This window comes from Mandrillus leucophaeus, unplaced genomic scaffold (genome assembly GCF_000951045.1).
Source record: "Mandrillus leucophaeus isolate KB7577 unplaced genomic scaffold, Mleu.le_1.0 Scaffold508, whole genome shotgun sequence".
Lineage (NCBI taxonomy): Eukaryota > Metazoa > Chordata > Mammalia > Primates > Cercopithecidae > Mandrillus > Mandrillus leucophaeus.
In genome coordinates, this window is record NW_012105453.1 from 1,175,453 (window position 1) to 1,181,243 (window position 5,791).

Sequence of the window (5,791 nt, forward strand, 5' to 3'; positions counted from 1 at the left end):
CTCAAGGCTTCGCTGCCGCCGCCGCAGCTGCAGCGGCTCGGCTCTCCGCTCTGCCCTTCCTTCCCAACACACACTCTCCAAGTGACGTGGCAGGCCCCGCCTGCTGCCCCCTCCCACCCCACTCCCACATCACACCCCTCGCCCAGCCAGGGGTTGCCGCGAGCCAGGGCGCCATGGAAATAGACGCACACTCGCCTCACCAGTAAGCTTTCCCGCGCTCTCCTGGCACGCCTCTCGCTTTCACACGTTCACATTCGCGCCCCCCTCCACAAGCGCCGGCACCCTCATACCACACCCCCTCCACCCCCGCAATCGGCTTTTCTCATTTCGGTTTACCGAGTTGACCTGCGCAGTGGTATTTCATCAATAAGAAGACACACCCCGCCCCATCACACAATACGGAGCACTGTGCACCCACTCATCCAGAAATCTAAAGAAAACATTAAATCATACATTCTTCTGTCTTTAGGAAGACCCGTTTGCCAACCTCTCCAATATCTACAGGGAAAAAAAAAAAATAGAGAAAGTATTTTTGAGATGCCTTGAGAGCTTCCAATTTAAATTCCAATATAATTCTCCCTCTACCTTTGCAAGCCTGGGAGGGTGAGGCTGCAACTCTCTTAGAATTGCAAAGGGATGGTAGAGAAAGGGTGGCAAGTGGATCAATGCCTTTCCCATCAGAAGTTTTTCAGGGGAGTCCTGAGAGCCTGAGGCAACAACCCCAGTGAGGAAGGACCCGGAAGATGGAAGCACCTCAGAGATACCTCAGCCCAGGAAACACTGCCTCCTGGGGATGCTTTGCTCCTAGCCACCCCGGAGGATGCATCTGGAATTTCTGCTTATTGAGTAGCCAAAAAAGGGGAGAAGATGGTGAATGGAAAAGGGGTATGTAAGAGTGATGACTGAAAAAATAATAGCTACGTTTACTGGGCATTGAATATGTGCCAGTCACATTCTAGGTGCTTTCCCAGAAAGATGTCGTCTGCTCGTAAGCCATGTTACAACGAAGACCCCTTTGGCAGTATTTGAGTAGGACAAAGTTTGTTGTTAGGGACCAGTTGACTCTCCCTAACTCTCCAGTAAGAAGGGGATAACAATGGTTTTCCATCCATTTCTGTCTTTCTTCGCCAGACCAGACAAGTTGGGGTCTGGTAGAGGAAGACTCAACTGATCGTTTCAGACTGACACTTCCAGGTAGGGTTGACATTTGCTTCTCTGTGCCTCGGTTTCCTCTTTTTTGGCTGGCTGTAGCCAAAATGAATTGGCTAACAACTACAGAGTGTTTTTGTGTAGCTTCCGGTGCATATTAGATGATTAGTACACATTCATTGAGTTTAATGATGAGAATGACACATAAAGGTGCTCTGAAACCACAGGTTGCATCTGAGAGTTCTTTGTGTTGCACGGAGTATTTTAAAACCACAGTGGTTCTCAGCAGCATTCACTCTCAGAGGGCTAGAGGAAGGAGAGAACCAAGGCTTCTAGATGTGTCGGGAAGGGGTCAGGTGTTGAGTGGGTAAGAAAGATGCTAGCCTTTGAATTCACTGCATACTCATTCTCCAGTCTTGCTCCTCACCAGTTGAGCCAGGCAACAGCCTCTGCTCCCTTTCTGTGCTTGCACAGCTGATTTCTGGCACCAACGCCTTGTGGGCTTTTTTGATCCCCCGGGATAGAAATCAAAAGAGATCACAGCATACGGGAGCAAAGAGAAAGATTTTTATGAAAGCTGATGGACATAAGGGACCAAACAGCAAGAAAGGAAGTGGGTTGCTCTCCAAAGTCAAGGCACGGGTTCCCTTTGCGGGGGTCTGCAGTAAGGGGAAGTCAGGGCATATAGAGATGAGCTTTTTCTGGCACATGTGTGGTGGTTTAAGATGCTGCTTCGCACAACATATGTCTCATTGGCACCTTAAATCTCCACCTGCGGACATGATTTTTAGTACTAAAATAAGAAGAAGTTCACGATGAGGTGAAAGTTAAGCCTAGCTAGGCATACAGGACCTCGGGAAGGTCCCTGGTTCTCTACAGCAAGGGATTAATTAATTTGTGGTTAATAGCTTCTTGGGCTTTTGATGTTGACTGGCTTGGAGTTACAGTTTGAGTAAGGGACTTTTGTTCTTTTTTCTCCAAACCACATCACAACAGGAAAGCAGCCAGCTTGCCCATCTCATGCTTGCCTATCTCATTTCCACTCCCTTCTCTCACCTTGCTTGTCTCAGTGAAGAGAGAGAAAGCAAGTACACGGAGTCATCCAGCGGAGTTTTCTCACTGACAGGCTATGTAATTAAGCCATTTAGACTCCATGCAAAAGTTGCTGTGCTTCAAAACTGTTTTGAAAGAAAAGAAAAGGAAACCAACAACACATACAATACGAAAGATACTCTTCACCCTCATCCAGTTATCTGTCATTATTTTCTGAGTCGTAAATTGACTAACCCATGATTCTTTTTGTTTTTGTTTTCAAATTTATAATGAATGATTCCTTGGCAGGTTTTTTTTTCATCATTGCCATTTTTATTCACAAGACTGTCAACTAGGTCAGTAATTCTTCAAAACCAATCCTGGCAAAGCCTGGGAAGGAACTTTCATTCTGCAGAAGTGTACACACCCTGAGAAGGTGCTGAGAAACTCCATTGGAGTGCCCCTCGGGTTAAGCCTGGCTGGGCTGCCTGCCACCCTACAGGCAGAGTTGATGTTCCGTGATTACCTTCCATCAAGCATGAGGTTGTGTCCCAAGAGGGGTTTCACTGTGCCCGGGGAGGTTCCCCTGAGAAGGAAAAGCCATTGGCAAATGCATGAATCAGAGTTCTCTTTTTAGTTCTTTTGTGAAACAGACTCATTTCTTAGCTTCAGAAAAACCCTATGCCTAGATCATTCCCCCCAGCGTGTGTTAAGGATGAGTACAATCACACCTTCAGAAGTGCCAGCTCCCAGGTGAAGGAAGACACAACTCCATCCATAGATGCTGCCAAGCGGCTTCCAATGTCAGGTAATTTTTCCCCAGCATTCACCAAGCACCAATTTCATGCCAGCACAGATTGTGTTGTTATTTTTTGTTGTTGTATCCAGATTCAGATGTTTGCCATGGTCATAGCGATCATTCGTTTATTTAAAAAGTATTTATTGAGCAGCTACTGGGTGCCAGCATGGTGCCAGGTTCTGAGGATTTAGCAGTGATCTACACAAAATATCTGCTTTGATAAGCATACATTTTCACATAATAAATTACATTATAGACAGAAAATTTTAACAGTAAACAATAAGGGAGATATCTCCATACTGCAGTAAATGCCTTGAGGAGGATAAATGGGATGCTATGTCAGAAATGAACTTGGGGACTCAACTTTGCAAGGGTAGCTGGGAAAGTTCCCTCTGAAGAGGTAATATTTCAACTGACAATCCAAAGAGGAGAATGGAGCCTGGCACGGTGGCTCATGCCTGTAATCCCAGCACTTTGGGAGGCTGAGGCAGGTGGATCACCTGAGGTTAGGAGTTCAAGACCAGCCTGACCAACATGGTGAAACTCTGTCTCTACTAAACATACAAAAATTATCTGGGCTTGGTGGAGGGCGCCTCTAGTCCCAGCTACTCGGGAGGTTGAGGCAGGAGAATCGCTTTAACCTGGGAGGTGGAGGTTGCAGTGAGCCAATATGGCACCACTGCACTCCAGCCTGGGTGACAGAGGGAGACTCTGTGTCAAACATAAATAAATAAGAGAACAGGGCTACAGTGCCAAAAGCAGGGAAGAGCATTCTGGACTGACAAGTGCAAAAGCCCTGGGCTAGAAAGGTCATGGGTGTTCAAGGTCAAAAAGAAGGCCATGTGCTAGGAGGAGAATGGGCAAGGGAAAGGGAGGTGCAAGATAAGATTGAAGAACTAGCAAGGGTACCATCTTGTAGGGTAAGGTGCTCAGTTTTTATCTTAAGGGCGGTATGAAGCCAATGATGGTTTTCAAGCAGAGGAGAGACGTGATGTGATTTACTTAGAGGCTGTGAGGGGAATGAATTATGAAGAGGTAGAAGAAGAAATAGAAAGACCAGGAAATTGCAGTCATCTGGGGAAAAGATAATGGTGACTTAGGCCAGAGAAAAGCAGAATGGGTAGAGTGGGTAGAGATAGAGTGTAGAGGAGGTGAGGAGAACTGAGGAGGTATGTTTAGATGATAGAATCAGCAGGAATTGATCATCACTAGAACATGAGAAATAAGCCACCAATGCCAACCTCAAGCAACTAGGCAGGTAGGTATTGCCCTTTACTAAGAAAGAGAAGACAAGAGGTTAAACAAGTTGGGATGCATCAAGACCTCACCTTTAGATGTATTAAACTGGAGAAGCAAATTATACATGCAAATGAAGACATCAAGGAAGCGGTAATTTATTTAGGTCTGGAATATGAAAAAGAAATTTATGATTTATGAATTTAAAACATCTAGAAATATATAAATTCATGGCACTAAGGTCTTCTGCAGAAACAGAATATGGACAATGAAGAGAAATGACCAGGACCAAGTCCTTCACAGCAGTCTTCAATCTACTGGTCAAGGTCAGAGGAAGGGCAGCCAGCAGAGGAGGCTGAGGGGTTGTCAGTGAGGTCAAAGGAAAGCCAAGAGATGGAGAGGTCCCGGAAACCAACAACCAGGACTGGATCCCAGGGGCCCCCTCCTCCTGAGCCCACGCTGGCCTTCCAGTGGAACACATGATCTACAACAGGTCAGGAGTACATAGGGGGCATCCATGGGAAGAACCACCTAAGAATGGATGTATGTGCCCAACAAGATGAGCACAGATAATGTGAAGCATCGTGTGATAACCATTTATATTCCGACCTCTGCCCTAGGTTCCAAAATGTACCTATTCCATTTATGTATTTATGGTACATAAATGACCATAAATGATCTATCTTCCAGGCTTCTTTACATTTTTATTTTGCTGTGTGTGCGCGTATGTGCGCGTGTGTGTGTGCGCGCGCGTGTGCGTGCGTGTGCGTATGTGTGCGTGTGTGCGCATGTGTGCGTGTGTGTGTGTGTGCGCGCACTTGTCATCACTCTGGTAATAGGATCCCTGAAGTTTTCCTCTTTCTCTGTGTAACCTCTGGAAATGGTTCCCCTCATGGTCACCCACAGGCCCCTGCTGTGAGGACAGGGTGGCAGGTAGTCAGCTTCCTTACCTCTTATTGAGAGAACACAACACTCGTGCACAAGCACAGACACACCCTCCCTAGGATGACCCACCCCACTCTTGAGCTTTCCACTGTGGAATCCAAACCACTCAGAGCCAGCGAGAAGCAGGGGTGATGAGTCTGACCCTGTGTCCCTCCTCTCACCATCTCACTCTGGGCAAGGCTCTGCCCTCCAGCTTCAGTTCTTCAGGGTGTTCCAAGTGGAAGCCCCTCTGTCCAAACACAGCATTCTGCCTGGCCCAATCCCCTTCTTCTGGGTCCCTCGTTCACCCCTTACACCAGGGCCTGGGTCATGTTTACTCCTTCTCTTTTTTTTTTTTTTTGTATTTTTAGTAGAGACGGGGTTTCACTGCATTAGCCAGGATGGTCTCGATCTCCTGACCTCGTGATCCGCCCGTCTCGGCCTCCCAAAGTGCTGGGATTACAGGCTTGAGCCACCGCGCCCGGCCTTACTCCTTCTCTTAACCTTCTCCTACTTTTTCTGCTGGAGAGAGAAGACAGCATTGAATCCTGGGAAGGAAGGGAGAAAAATGGATGGCTGGATAACTCTATACTTTGCAGTCAATTTTTGCTATTTTCCTTTTGTTCCCCTCCCTCTACACACACACACACA